The sequence below is a fragment of the Cydia fagiglandana genome, chromosome 1 (assembly GCF_963556715.1).
Source record: "Cydia fagiglandana chromosome 1, ilCydFagi1.1, whole genome shotgun sequence".
Taxonomy (NCBI): Eukaryota; Metazoa; Arthropoda; class Insecta; order Lepidoptera; family Tortricidae; genus Cydia; species Cydia fagiglandana.
Genome location: NC_085932.1, coordinates 5932844 through 5949142, shown reverse-complemented (window position 1 = coordinate 5949142; position 16299 = coordinate 5932844). Strand labels below are relative to the sequence as shown.

At 40.4% G+C, this 16299-nt stretch overlaps 1 pseudogene; it reads left to right on the top strand.

The window, feature by feature from the left end:
- Positions 1-1037: 1037 nt before the first annotated feature.
- On the top strand, positions 1038-6007 carry LOC134671635 (glucose dehydrogenase [FAD, quinone]-like; annotated as a pseudogene).
- The last annotated feature ends 10292 nt before the right edge of the window (positions 6008-16299 follow it).

Here is a 16299-nt window from a genome sequence, read left to right as displayed (position 1 = left end):
CCATGCTAGGCCGAGTCCTTGGGTACGGGGTAGCGGTACATTCAAGTGCGCGGTCAAGGCGCAGCGCAGGAGCCGCAAGCGCAACGTGACTTGCGCAGACGACGGACGCGCCGTTTCCAACGTCCCGTCCGCACAAAACATTAATAATTAAATTAGTATTTATTTTGCATTAGGTACTTATTATTTAAAGTAAGACTTTAATGAACATTAAAGAGAAAAAGTGAGAGTAAAACATATTTTTGATCGTCTTTTCATCGGGTAAGTAAGAATATTCAAATAAATTATGTTTATTCTAGCTTAATTATTACAAAAAGAAAATGAGCTGGAATTATGGTATAACCCCATCATTCAGAAACTTTACAAGCTTCAATTAGTTAATTTATGTTTTATCCCTTTCTTACAAATATATAAGTCAAAATGACAGATTAAGACAAACGATTCATAGCTAGTCGAGACTTGTAGTAGTTCGTTTATGAATAACGCCATAAATATCTAAGAGTAACAAAAATATAGGTACCAAAAACGCGAGCAGTTTTTTTGTTACCTATTATTATAATTTATCAGTCTCAGTAAACATCTAGGCACTTAATCTGCTTATCAATACAAAATAATTTTTAAATTTGTCGTTAACCTACTGAAATAAAAAACCGGGCAAGTGCGAGTCGGACTCGCGCACGAAGGGTTCCGTACCATAATGCAAAAAAACGGAAACAAATGCAAAAAAAAAAACAGTCACCCATCCAAGTACTGACCACGCCCGACGTTGCTTAACTTTGGTCAAAAATCACGTTTGTTGTATGGGAGCCCCACTTACTTAAATACATCACCTGTGAAAATTTCAACTGTCTAGCTATCACGGTTCGTGAGATACAGCTTGGTGACAGACGGACGGACGGACGGACAGACGGACAGCGAAGTCTTAGTAATAGGGTCCCGTTTTACACTTTGGGTACGGAACCCTAAAAAGTAAATCGTATTCCCCATTTTCATTATACCTAGGTACATACTTACCATATATTATTTCCTTTTCAGCAAAAATGAAGGATCTCAAAAAGTCTGTCATAGTTTTGTTCATAGCCTTAATAAGCACCAACGCACATTTTTTCGACGACGAAATAGTGAAGAATGTCCAAAAGTACCCGCAACCCCAAGCAGCCAACGACAGTGCTAGATCTGGGAAGTTTTTGTGGGCGCCGCCGATCGCTAAGGCACCGTCCGTGCTGGATATGATGACGCAGACTATCGGGATCCCTACCACGCCGGGAGTCGACCCGCTTGATATATTTCGAGACGAGTATCCTCTACCCAAAGGTAGGTCCAGTCAGTAGCCAACGGCAGTGCTAGATCTGGGAAGTTCCTGTGGGCGCCGCCGACCGCTAAGGCATCGTCCGTGCTGGATATGATGACGCAGACTATCGGGATCCCTACCACGCCGGGAGTCGACCCGCTTGAGATATTTCGAGACGAGTATCCTCTACCCAAAGGTAGGTCCAGTTAGTAGCCAACGGCAGTGCTAGATCTGGGAAGTTCCTGTGGGCGCCGCCGACCGCTAAGGCATCGTCCGTGCTGGATATGATGACGCAGACTATAGGGATCCCTGCCACGCCGGGAGTCGACCCGCTTGACATATTTCGAGACGAGTATCCTCTACCCAAAGGTAGGTACAGTCAGTAGCCAACGGCAGTGCTAGATCTGGGAGGTTCTTCTGGGTGCCACCGATAGCTAAGGCACCGTCCGTGCTGGATATGATGACGCAGACTATCGGGATCCCTACCACGCCGGGAGTCGACCCGCTTGAGATATTTCGAGACGAGTATCCTCTACCCAAAGGTAGGTCCAGTCAGTAGCCAACGGCAGTGCTAGATCTGGGAAGTTCCTGTGGGCGCCGCCGACCGCTAAGGCATCGTCCGTGCTGGATATGATGACGCAGACTATCGGGATCCCTACCACGCCGGGAGTCGACCCGCTTGAGATATTTCGAGACGAGTATCCTCTACCCAAAGGTAGGTCCAGTCAGTAGCCAACGGCAGTGCTAGATCTGGGAAGTTCCTGTGGGCGCCGCCGACCGCTAAGGCATTGTCCGTGCTGGATATGATGACGCAGACTATAGGGATCCCTGCCACGCCGGGAGTCGACCCGCTTGACATATTTCGAGAAAATAATAATTGATGAATAAAAATATACTTAATTCTTTTAAAAATGTTGCTCGTCAGATGGCTATCTACCCACGGCTATCTATTTTTTACTAAAATTATACCTACTGCTATGGAACTCCAGCTAACGATATATTTACAACTGAAATAAATGAAAATTAGATAGGTTTTTGTGCTTTTTATTATATCGAGCCAAATTTAATCTTTAAAAGGTTTTGGTTAGAGCCAGCCTTTGCAAATATATTTGCCTTAGATTATAGCGTATAAAAATGGTGAAATGTTAAACTACAATATTTATTGCGTAAGAGCTCTTTCCCACTGACGTCGAGTTTCTTGCGGGTACGGTTTTCTGCAGAATCCCGATTTAGGAGTATACGTGCTAATATAGTAACGTTCACACGAACAATCTGTTTGTGAGATACTGCACGCATACTACAGAAAACTGGGGTCAAATTCGACATGTACAACTGTCAGATTTCGCATCCACGTCAAATCAACAGGCCCCCTAGCCAAGGTTACAATCGCTATCGCTTCGACAACGAAAAGCATTATGTATCTCTATCACTCTTCCCCATTAGTGTGACAGTGACAGTTGCGTTTCGATCGCTACGGAGCGTTAGCGATTGGCATCTTGGCTACGCGGCCAGTTGATTTTATTGCATACTGAGTGTTGATTCCATCAACGGTGGATAATATCATTTGGTACAACCAAAACTCCACTCTAAACTAAGGGTGGTTCGGTTTGGTTTGCTTGTCACCCTAACTGTGGATTGTTAATGTCAAATTTTGACATTGTACGTATTCGAGAACTTATGATTTTTCCCACATCAACGGGAGATCAACACGATACGTCAAACGTCGCTTGTCGAATAGGGGTCCTGGATCCTGCAGAAAACCGTTCCCGCAAGAAACTGTCCGTCAGTGGGAAAGAGCTCTAAGCCTCCTCTTGAAAAGCGTTTATTTAAACTTCAGCGAGCGAGAACAACCGCTGCTACTGGCCCCGCGGCAAGGCGGTGGGGGGCACAAGTCTCATCAACTTCATGATATACACCCGCGGACGGCCGCAGGACTGAGACAGGATCGCTGCGGACGGGAACTATGGGTGGTGAGTGTTCAGTGGGTGCATCCATCACCAGGCAGAAGAGATATCGACTTAGCACATCACCTTGGTGCACCCACATATGCTGAGTGGCATCAATTTTGGTGTCTTGTACTAGAATAAGATGTATTATAGGTTAAGCATGTATTTCAACACCGCAAATAAACCATTTCTATTCTATTCTATTCTATTCACCCCTTCGGTAACCCGGATTGACGGGTGCAATTTGGTTTGACGTTTAAAAAGTTGACTTTCTTATATCATAATGGTAACACAATGGAAGGATAAAAAAAATCATGGGTTATTTCAATGGGACAGATCTCGTGCTTCTGATAACATCAACACAAACACAGAGTGTTAAAGATTTGTTTTAATTTTAACGTTTAGTTTCCTTTTTATTAATTTTGTTTGTTATTAATAAATATTTATTTAAAGTGTTAAACTTTATATAAAATAGGCCATATTCTACTCTAAGTTAATGCCCACAAAACCTGCCTAGACCTAGTACTACCGATTTAATCCAGGTCATGTCAGACAGGTAATTGTACGCATTCCACAGGGTAATGGTAAACTAATGCATGTAAATTGCCCTGATACATTTCCTATGTTAATCAATGCTGTGTCAGACCAGGAAGTGATTTATATCAAAAATGTGAAAATAATTGTAATGTATAAGTAATTGATTGAAGTGTAATTATCTAATTATATCATTCGAGCATTAATCATAAAAGTTATTTCAATAAGACAAAGAAACGCGCCTAAATATCCGGCACACACCTTTTGTAAGAAAGGATGAAATAAAGGACTTAAACTCAACTCTCGCGTTTTGTACACATATTTAATTACACAAACGGGTCTACCGCGATATAATTTCATTGTTTTTACCTTAAATTCCGACGTTTCAGCTGTTTTGCACCAGCTGTGGTCACGGAAAGACTGACGTCCCAGCAAATTTCAACGGAGATATAAATTAAACAACACTGAACTACTCGAAATTAGTTTAGTTATAAAAATGTTAGGGGTAGACAAAGCAATTGCAGCTACCCTTTAAAGTTTAATGTTTACTGTCCACGGCATGACACGCAACACTTACAGTATCCGTACACTGGTCCGAAGATATATCAATTTTTTGTAAACCTTAAATTCTTTATCTTGAAATTCCATTTTTCTTTCATTCTGAGGGCAGAATAACAAAAAATGTTAATTGCATTTCAGGTCATATAATGGGGTCTTGCCTTATTACATGAAAGCTGAGAAGGCAGATCTGAGGAAGCTGCCTAAACACCCTCCATACCACGGTGAAGAGGGCCCTCTTAACGTCAGGTAAATTTTAATTTAGAATTCATATTAGTATATACATATATTTCAAAATGTCTCTCATCGGAGTAATCTGGAAATTTGACACGCAGACAGAGATCATTTCCACTTTTGTAAATCAAAAAATACCTACATACATACCCAGTGAACATTTTATTCTGTTTACAGAACTGGGCTAGTCGAGGCATTTTTGGAAGCTGGAAGGCAAATGGGCTACCCAACTGTAGACTACAACGCACCAGACGGCTTTGGCTTCGGATACGTGCAAACCACTACACACTACGGCCACCGTGTCACCGCCGCTAAAGCCTATCTTCATGGTCACAAACGTAGGAGGAACCTGCACATCCTTCCCTCAGCGACCGTCACTAAAGTCCTCATTGAACCTAACACCAAGAGAGCTTACGGCGTTGAATACGTCAGGAATGGAAAGAAATACACAGTAAGGTGTCGTAGGGAAGTGATTCTATCAGCCGGCCCCATCGCCTCACCTCAACTTCTCATGCTCTCAGGAATCGGCCCTAAAGAACATTTAGAGTCCCTTGGAATACCAGTCATTAAAGACTTGCCCGTAGGCAGGACGTTGTACGATCACGTAGCGTTCCCAGGAGTTGTATTTCCACTGAGCAGGAACAACGCAAGTCTGACGATTGCAAAAGTTTTGCAAGTGAAAAATTTAATACAGTGGTTTACATATGGCGAAGGGCCACTTTCCAGTATCGGTTCGATTGAAGGTATCGGATATATCCCAGTCGGATGATCCTGAGCAAGTGCCTGATATTGAACTAATTTCCATGGCAGGCTCCATAGCTTTAGATGATGGCCTTTTCCTTAGAAGAGCGTGGAAAATTAAAGACAAAACTTACAACGAAGCCTTTGCTCCCTTAAACGGGCGCGACACTTGGTCTGCCGTTCCAATGCTTTTGCAGCCAAAATCCAAAGGCTATTTAGAGCTTCGTGATACCAATCCCTTCTCTCATCCAATAATGCACGGTAATTACTTAAGCGATCCTAGGGATTTAGCGACTTTGAGGGAAGCTGTTAAGACGGTGATCCAAATAGGGCAATCAGAGCCTTTTAGGAAGTATGGTGGACAGTTGCATCTGGCTTATTATTCTCAGTGTAAGAATGAAGCGCCAGGATCGGATGCTTATTGGGATTGTGCTATCAGGACGCTGCTCATAAGTCTTCACCATCAGATAGCGACGTGTCGGATGGGGCCATCGAATGACCCCAATGCGGTGGTGGACCCCGAGTTGCGAGTGTACGGGATCGACGGGCTGAGGGTGGCAGACTCGGGGGTGATCCCCCGGCCAACGGCAGCGCACACCAACGCACCAGCGATTATGATCGGCGAGAAGGCAGCTGATATGATAAAACAGACGTGGTCTGAGTGTGGTGCATTAAATTAAATAAAGTAGAGTTATAATAAAAGAAATCGGCTAAATTTTTTTCGTTTCTTTTTCATTGGGGTCGTATCAAAACCAGTTCTAACCCATAACAAATAGTTATATCTGAAACGGGCTCCTGGTTATCTGAAGCGCGGCGACTTCACAGCTCATAAGAGACTCTATACTGAAGTTTTAAAGTAAAGTACTTCCAACTGCACTTAAAGTCGGGCCTAAGCACCCTAGCGCGCGCTTTATAAACACTGATTTTAATCTTAATCCCTGTACCGCAGATTACTTAAGAGGAGGCGTAAAGCCAGGACATGGAAGAAGAAGGGGACAAAAGTATATGTCGTGATGTCGAGTCATCTTGCATACAAAGTAAGAGGTCATGAGTTCCAATCCTGGTAGGGGCATTTATCTGTGTTCCTCAGTTATGGATTATACCTAAGTATGTAATTATCAATTTAGATGTGCATGTATCGTTGCCTAGTGCCAGGTTGATCTGCGTAAAATTTTACTATTTTTGTTTGTATTATAATTTTAAGTGTCTGGCGTGTTACAAAGTACGAGTATCACACCTACAGGCCGCCCCGAGTTACCACGGATTTTCGATCACTTCAGCGACCATCTTTAGATTATGCTGAAAATTCAGTTTTTAGGCAAAAATTTTGGTACTGTATGGAAGATAGTATCTATGAAGAATACAATACAATACAGTACATAATTATCCTCTTTATTGCACACCTCAATACAGAAAACAATTCAATGAATAAAGCAACTAAAAAGCGATCTCTTCCAAACAACCTTTAACGAAAATTAAGAATCAACGAAGGGTTGTTCGGTTCATGTATTCGTGGACTACATCAGACGCTTCCAGGGACCACTGGTTAAGAACCACTGCACAATACAGGATACATAGTTGCCCCCAAAGGGTAGGACACTAGCGTCTTCTGAGCGTCGGTGTTTGGTCAACGCTATGGAAAATGGTGTTGCTGCGCACTTGCTTACTTGCGCAGTTGCGCCTACCTTGCCTCGAGCAGCAGCCGTAGAGTTGACTATAATTCGTTTTTTTAGCATTAGAAAAAAGGTAAACAATCGTGATGTGTCTTTTAATTAAAAAACACATTTTAAAAATAAGTTACGGCAAATATGTAACAATTATGAATGTAATACGATCATTTATATTCTTCTGCTTTCATAAGTAATAGTTTTTGATTTTTAAAAAGAGTTTTTCAATTAAAAGACATGTCAAGATCGCTTACCTTCTTGCAAGTTCTTTCTAATGCAAAAAAAACGAAGTATAGACGCCGACGCTAGGGAGACGATAGTGTGCGGTAGCTCTAAATCCTAAGGATGTGAGTTGTAATCGAGTACCCCTAGTAACGCCGCCCCTCAATGAATAGGGGCGAGCGCAGTCGCCCACGCTCCGCCGAGCGCGCGAACGTACAAGCACCTGCCATGCCTTCAACAAGTGGACCCTAACTTGCCGACAAAAACTTAGTGGAGTGAGAGTGCAAGTGAGGTGATAGTGTTTTTGAGGTTGCATGATAAGTGATTTAACTGTTTGCGTAAGCTGGAAGCATTAGGTAAATATTTGTGTATTAGGAGTTTTTGGAGTTTTCGTTTTTAAATTATTACCCCCTTATTCATAAACGTTTCCTAAAGTTGACAAGCCGATAATAATCGTTTGTCCCTTTCCGACGTATTAGTATGATGGAAAGGGACAAACGATTATTATCGGCTTGTTAACTTTAGTAAACGATTATGAATAAGGGGGTTAGTCTTGATATTAACCCCTCGAATGCGACCAGTCAAATTTTATCATTTAAAAAGTGACAATGACATTTAAAACAAGAGATTTAAATTCACACGCACGAATCCGTGTCTAAGCATACGAGGAGTTAATGGCTGTGCATTCGTTTAGCGGTTTTGTTGCTTACACGGGGTTATATATTAAAATGTGGAATAGTAAGGAACCCTCCAAGAGGTTTACTAATTAATAGAAGGTACATTAATAATTTGAACAAAATTTATCTAAGACTTAATGGCATAGTAGTTCGTTTCATACAATTCAAACATTGGTCATTACTTAACATATGATGGATTGACAGGTATTATAGGTACACACAATCATACCCATATTAAAGTAAAACCACCAAAATTTAGTCCAGTACTACAACAAATATGTTCCACAAGTTCAATTCGTATTTAAGTGCCAATGCCAATGTACTTTTAGGTTTTGACGAGTTATTTTATTTATCCATTTTTACAAATATTTTGCCTTCCTATTTTTCGCACTTGTATCGGAAATAACTATTTTCTAGTTATTAATTTTAGAAGCGCGACAAAGTCGACGATTTGTAGACGTGATCAGGACTAAAGCGTTGAAGACCTCAACCAAACGGTTTAAAGGGCTGAGATCCATTAAAAAAATTACAAATTCACAAGTATAAACTAGCAACATCGGTCACAAGCGTATAATTAAATGGCACCACAGAATTTACCGCGGTCAGAAAAAGGGAGCACTATAAAACAATTTTAATTCGATTTTGAAACGACAGGGTGCTGGGGGTTGTCCATCGCTATGAAACATAAAAGATGACTCACGCTAAAACGGGCCGGGGCCGGGCCGGAGCTTCCGGCGCATTGTTTTCTATGAAAAACATGATGTGATCACCAATCAGCCGTCATAGAAAATGACAAGCATCGGCATGCATCGGCACACATCGGCACGCATCGGCCCGGGCCTGGCCCGGTCTAGCGTGAATCATCCTTAAAGCGGCTAGTGTGATGGGCACTTTTACGTCCGCTGAGAATTGATTAGACTAGCCTTTAGACTACCAATACTATATGTAACTAAGTAACATAAAGATACATATACTTAGGTATGTATGTATATGCTTATTCACATTTGAACCTTTGTAAGGGTTTTCGAAGGACCGGACAACATAATATGTTTATTCACTTACGAAGGTAAATTGTTTCAGAAAAGTTTCGTTCCCAATTTTATTCGAGAAAATCGGATTTAGGATGCAGTTTAGAAACTAGGTCGTGCGATGGATAGAAGGCTCAGCGATTCAGCGGTGTCATTCTGATCACTTGCCGAGAACGAGTGGATAGAAGCTAGGGTACAAAAAACGCTCCGCTTGACGCTGCCGTTTACAACTATGAGAACCAACTACTTACTGTCTTCTTCTTCAACCTAGCGTTTTCCTCGCTTAGCGCCTGGGTCCGCTTTCCTGCTCAACTCTCCACTTTGCCCGGTCGTCGGCATCCTCAGTACGGCTACCACCAGTTTTGACATGACAGATACGCTCGCGTCTACCTTAATTACTTTCTATACATCTCGCTTGCACTAATATGCGAGTACCAGCGAGATGCATAGAAAGTAAGTTATTTAGATGCGAGCGTATCTGTCAATGTCAAAACTGGTGTTAGTGGTTTAGGTGTGAGATTGTTCTCTTCCATGTCCGCTGTCACGACGTCTAGCCAGGGCTACCGTGGCCGCGAGATCGGGCCGTGGACAGTGCGGTTGAGGCATCTATTTCCGACGTAGTCTACCGGTCTGCGGCGTATATGGAATAGAATAGAATAGAATAGAATAGAATAGATTTATTCGTAAGCACAAACAATCGGAACAGTACATAGTATAAAAGAAAACACAAAATAAGATTAAAGTGCCACGAAATGGCTATAACATACCGCTACGTCACTGTATAGCAGCTAAATTTTCCAGTGTATGACAACTGTGTGTAATGGGGAACGGAATGAGTGCTGTCGTTCTCCCTCTCCCCAAATTACAAAACACTTTATGAATAAAATAATTTGGCATTTCTAAGGTCCTGGCTGCCATAGTGCATAAACAACCCACATAGTGCATAGGCCACGTCTACGCCTCGGCTTAGTCTGTGGCCATGAGTAAGCCCATTCATAATAAAAAAAAAAAAACAACCACTCATATCTTCAATGGCAGAATTATCTTGGTACTTCAATTACCCTAATTGGGTAACTCTTAAATGAAACCCTTTTCATTCAGAGGGTAGTACAACCACTCTACTTATAACCTTAAGACTTAAAGACGTTCGCCGGATCATAGAAGCCTAGCTCCTTTTTCACTAACCCGGTTATTAGATATCCTTCTTCCTGGCGTTATCCCGGCATTTTACCACGGCTCATGGGAGCCTGGGGTCCGCTTGACAACTAATCCCATGATTTGACGTAGGCACTAGTTTTTACGAAAGCGACTGCCATCTGACCTTCCAACCCAGAGGGGAAAGTAGGCCTTATTGGGATTAGTCCGGTTTCCTCACGATGTTTTCCTTCACCGAAAAGCGACTGGCAAATATCAAATGATATTTCGTACATAAGTTCCGAAAAACTCATTGGTACGAGCCGGGGTTTGAACCCGTGACCTCCGGATTGAAAGTCGCACGCTCTTACCGCTAGGCCACCAGCGCTTCGCCGGTTATTAGATATGGATAGAAAATAATAATAAGGAGCATTCCACGGACTGTCCCGTACAAACGCATTCTATTTCCTGTGTTGCGACTTTTTTTTGGGCATTTAAAGCAGGCGATTATTTTTCTGCCCATATTTTTGACCATTTGTTATTGAAAAGGAAACTCTTATGCCTGAAAATCTTCAGAAAATTCGCGTTTGTACGGGACAAACGGTAGACAATTTCAAGATTTATAAATCTTAAAAGTGTATTACAATACTGGTGCAAATTAACTATTCGCTCGCGTTCGCGCGGCCTATGTGAATACGTCATGGCTAGTAAGGGCCTACCTGCGCTGCATACCAAGTCGATAGCTTCGGCATACTCGTATCGCAATAGCTATTCAATTTAAATTGAACTTTAGTACAATAAACTTAGGTTGTGTTTACTACTTTGACATTGGGAGATGCCCGGATGCAATAGTTAGATGACTTTGGGCGATTTTAGTGAAATATTTAAAATGAAATGCATTTTAAAAGTAATTTATATAGAATTTATTAAACTGCTGCTACAGATATGCCAAAATTTTCCAAGTAAATGGCGATCAATCTAAGAGACATAAATCATTTGGTATTAATTAAAGATCTTTAAAAAAAACACTAGACCGTTTTGAATAAATAACTTTAATGTAAAGTCCATCAAATTATGTTAATTGATATTTTCATGATGTCGCGATTCTTTAGGCACCATTTCACCAATTTAGAGTCATACCATGTCAAGAACTCGAAAACACTTTAGCACTCCTGCAGACTTTTAAACGAAAATACGCTGAAAATATTATAATACTAGCTGTGCCCGCGGCTCCGCCCGCGTGGAATTCGGTCTGTTCTATTTCTCTCCCTCTCCCCTGGAGGTGGAACTTGAAGTAAAGTTGACAGATGGATATGCTAGAGGACTGTAGTCCAGATAAAATATTTTACAATTAGGTACCACTGAATAAAACTACACTCCAAAATCAATAGCTTTTTTCGCCCTTATTCAAATTTTACACGTGATTTAAACGACAGAGTAGTAGGTGTATATCGGACGATACAGTAAGGTATACGCGCGCGAGCAAAAGCGAAGCGGCTTGCCTGGCTAAAGCGCCACTCACAGTGGTCTTCTTCAGACTCCTGAGGAAAACCACGTGCCCTTTGTAACCTCAATGCGTTGCGAGACTTTCGCGAATCATTCGATTTTTTTGGGGAAGGCATGGCAATGACTCCGCAAACGACCAGTGCCGGATTAAGATATTTTGATGCCCTAAGCAGTTCTAGACCCCTCTCCCTAGGGTCGTCAAGATTATATTGAATTTTTTTTTGGTCAATTGAGTGACGTTCATTGCCGCATTACAGCTGGATATGGAAATCATCCACATCATTTTATCACGAAAATTGACAGTCCTGCAGCAATAACGTTGCAACAGAGTAATGCTGCTGCATGTCGCCTTTATCATATCTTAGGTGAGAATGTAAATGAAAACGCGAGCGAAGCGAGCGCGAAAATTTTTCGATATAAAAACGCAGTTGGTCATTTTACTTATAGTATGGAAATCAGTCACATCATTTTTGCACATAAATTGACAGTGCTGCAACAGTAACGTTGCAACACAGTAATGCTGCTGCAGTTGCCACCCGAATATCACCTTTATCACATCTTAGAATGTTATTGAAGACGCGAGCGAAGCGAGCGCGAAAATTTTTCGATATAAAAACGCAATTTGATAGATAGTTGTACATTTTTACTTTTAGTATAGAAATCAGACACATCATTTTATCACGAAAATTGACAATACTGCAGCAGTAACGTTGCAACAGAATACTATTTTTGATATAATAAACGCAATTTGATAGACAGTTGTACATTTTTACTTTTAGTCCCAACCAGGCGCCAATCCAGGATTTCATACAGAGAAGGGATGTGACAGTTTTCTATCAACCTAGCTTGGCATAGGGCTCGATATTTAAGGGTCTCAGCGAGGTTGTTTTCATACAGAAAAGATGCAAGGAAGCAGAGCTTGGAATTGACCAAGTGAATTGTATTGGCGAAATGTGAGCAAGGCAGAAGGCCCAGCTGCGAAAGAGGAAAGCTTGGATTTGGCCCAAGTGTAATTAAGGCAGAAGATCAACTTTGCCGTAAGGGAAAATGCCTTGCATAAGACCTCACGCCGAACTGCAAAAGAATGGCTTGAAATCGAATCTATGCATGTAATCACGACTCTTCTACTGCTCGCTCTTTGGCTTCACTCGAAAGCGCTACTTGATAGGATGCTTTTAGTTTTCGGCTTTCACGGGGCCCCTGTGATAACACTTTGGCAGTTAGGTCTCAGGATCGCGGCTAAGTAGCAACTCGCCTTGGCCGACAAATCTGCCGTGCAAGAGAGCAAAATTCGCTATAAAATCGGTAACCTATGTCGAAAAAATCGGCTGGCCGCAAGCCCGAAAGCAAGATTTTTTCCATGACTTTAAGGGCGTCCGCGTAAGGTCAAATCGAATGCCTACGTTGGAAATTTTCATACGTACCCTCACTCTCTTACTTTTAGTATGGAAATCAGTCACATCATTTTATGACGAAAATTGACAGTGCCCGAGCAGTAACGTTGCAACAGAGTAATGCTGCTGCAGTTGCCAACCGAATATCACCTTTATCATATCATAGAATGGTTTTGAAAACGCGAGCGAAGCGAGCGCGAAAATTTTTCGATATAAAAAACGCCATTTAATAGACAGTTGTACATTTTTAGGGTTCCGTCAAACGGGACCCTATTACTAAGACTCTGCTGTCCGTCAGTCCGTCACCAGGCTGTATCTCACGAACCGTCATAGATAGACAGTTGAAATTTTCACAGATGATGTATTTCTGTTACCGCTATAACAACAAATACTAAAAACTGAATAAAATAAAGATTTAAGTGGGGCTCCCATACAACAAACGTGATTTTAGACCGTAGTTAAGCAACGTCGGAGGGGTCTTGGATGGGGGACCGTTTTATTTTTGGCTGTTTTTGCATTATGGTACCCTTCGTGCGCGAGTCCGACTCGCACTTGCCCGGTTTTTTTACTTTTAGTCCCAACCAGGCGCGAAAAAGTTTGCCCCTCCTTCCTAAGTAGCGCCATAAGATTCAGGGGCAAACTTAAATCAAGCGAGTATTGTGGCTACCCCCCCTTATATGGGTTAAATTTTTATAGCCTATAACCTGGCCGGAGATTTTCTCGACAGATTAGTAAAGTTTTCATCAAAATCCGTTCAGCCGTTTTCACGTGATGCGCGTTCAAATAAACAGACAAACAGATAAACAGACAAACAGACAAAAATTCTAAAAACTGTTGGAACGTGTTCTGTTATCGATTCTAAGTATACCCCGCCAACTTTTTTTCAAATATCTTCCATGTACAGACTTTCGACCGTCTACAGCTTTATTATATGTATAGAAGAAGATAGATGAAAAAAGCTCATCAAGTCTACTGACTGGGAAAACTATTTCATATTAAAATAGCTTCATTATTAGTATTCAGTAAAACTTGCGTGAGAATATTTTAAAAGTTCCTGCCATATTTCCGGCTGCAAACGATTCAGCGGGAATCTAGGGGGTAGTGCTGAATATTACCTAATGTTTTTACTGTATTTTTATATCAAATGGCTTTTTTCGGTGCCGAATCCAGAGATGGCCCATTTTCTGCCTTGTAACACAAATTAATTAATTCGTTTAGTTCAAGAATTTCCGTACAAAGTAAAATGTTTCCATTGCCCTTCAGTAAAATAGTGAGGATTTTTGGTTAATATTGGTCGGATTAACAGATTTTGTTTTTTGTGTATTAGAAAAAAATCTATTGAGTAAGAAAATTGATAACATTTATAAATAAAACATATTAAGGTAGGTACAACATGCGCCAATTTTTTCAAAATTTCATACTTTTATAAGTGTGTTCATCGCCAAAATAATTGCGCTACTGAAGTGGGGATGGGCCGGCCAGCGAGAACTACTGTTCTGGAGACTTAATTATTAACCTTGTTTCACATTGAAACTTATTTTGGTATTCATCATTAGTACAACTAAACTAATGTTATTATAAATACTACTTACACAAAACTAAATGATAGGGTCGACTATTTGATTGGTAGGTTAGTATTTTCTTTGAATATTCAATTACGATGTTTCTCTAGATGTTACACATTTATATGTATAACTATACGTATGTATGTGTAGGTATTATTTACTTACAAGCAGACTATCGTGTAGGAGCTACGAAAACCAATATTTGCAATATAGTTAGAGCTCACGAGGGGCGTTCATTAGACGTCAGGAATGCAACAACATTTCACCCTGTATCACGTGTAAGGCAAGTGTAGACGCTCGTGCCAGTCGTGCCTTATCTGAAAAAAAAAATTGATTAACTATCTCCGAAATGGAGTTAATTAGAATACAGGTGTCTTTAAGAAAGTTACTTGATTGCAACCTTGGATTTAACGGAAATAAAAAAACACGGTGTAGATAAATGAAGTTGCACTTTGTCGACTCAACGGAATGGGCGATTTACCTTTTTTTCTCATATATAGGTTATATATTTAGAAATTGGATTGATCACTACTATTCAATATTTAAGATCATAAACTATATCCTTGTAAAATTTCCCTAAAAAGTAATCGTTTTCTTTATTCTTGAGTGTATGAATTCATTATGTCCAAGATGTGTCTCACCTTCTAGTTACTAAGGAACCAATGAGGGACTGCTTCTATGTATTTTATCTTCATAATATTAAATTGTAGCTCACTAATTATGTACTAGAGTACCCGTGACACTCATCACAATATAGACTAATTCATTCACAATGTAATACCAATACACTCGTAACGTCAATTCAATAAGAAGCGTTCATATAAATGTAACTGAGTACTAAAGCGAGTGGTTTCAAAGGAGACATTTTTAATATAATTTCGATACATCAAATGCATGCTCGAGAATATGGTCCTAGGACCAATCTTAATCTTCTAATCTGCTTACATCGTATGTGTATGTGTACACATGTTTACCCCAAATAAGCACACATAGTAAATTATGCACATCTGTCGTATGAATGTGTTGCTAATTCTCACATTGTTAAGTACGAGTATACTTAAGGGTGTTATGAGTTAAGCGTTTCTAATGTGTTTATGCATATTTTACTGACATCGTTAAAGAGTGTTCAGAGGGTAACCGTTCGGATAGAAAATTATCACCGTGTTAAAAAATCACTTGTCTAGGTAGATATATAGACTCCGCATGGACGCAAATACTTACATCTTTCGTACTAAACTTGTGAATACGAGTTTTTTTTTTGACAGGTCGACAGTGATTTTGCTATTTCGGTACCTATTCAGAAAAGGCCTAAATATATCACTCAAAATATGTTGAGCGATATATGTATAGGTAAGAAAATAATGTATCAATATTACCTTTCGTTTTATACGTGTCTAATCGTTTATTTATTACCTAAACGAGATCCTGCAGCCTACACAATACACGTGGATTATACACTAAAGATTCATAAAAAAAGGTTGAATACGTTTCGCAGAATTCATAAATTGTATGGCTTACCCACCCACGCCTCTTTTCATGATAACACACTTCTGACGAAATTCAGAACAAATAAGTTTCCTAAATAAGGCTTCATTTAATATTCATGGTACATGCCCAGAGTTTGCGCCTATTAATATCCTCCAAGCTATTAATAAATGTTGAGGGTTTATACGGCGATGTGCGATCTTACTTTAACAAATATTCATAGTACCTAATTTCATTGGTGTACATACAGCGAATCCTGGCGCAATTCCATTTTATATTTGATTTATTCATAAGAACATTCCATTACTTAATATTCTGTT